This window comes from Ipomoea triloba, chromosome 15, assembly GCF_003576645.1.
Source record: "Ipomoea triloba cultivar NCNSP0323 chromosome 15, ASM357664v1".
Taxonomy (NCBI): domain Eukaryota; kingdom Viridiplantae; phylum Streptophyta; class Magnoliopsida; order Solanales; family Convolvulaceae; genus Ipomoea; species Ipomoea triloba.
In genome coordinates, this window is record NC_044930.1 from 9641520 (window position 1) to 9641801 (window position 282).

The following is a 282-nucleotide window of genomic DNA, read 5'->3' on the forward strand; positions in this document are numbered from 1 at the left end:
CCCCTAATGGTGCATTTGCTAACACTGTGTGGTGTATATTTGCATATCTAGTGGTGTGTTTTTTGGTGATGCGTACTTAATGATACATATTTGTGTGGTGTATTTTCTAACATTGAATGCTGTATATTTGTATACATAGTGGTGCAGTCGCACTAACCGCACGTTAAGGGGCGTACGCACCTAATTATGACCCTATATATGGATGAAGACTATTTTAAATTTGTTGACAAATTATAAGATGCAGTCTGACATTAAAAAAAAAAAAAAAAAAAAAATGAAAAG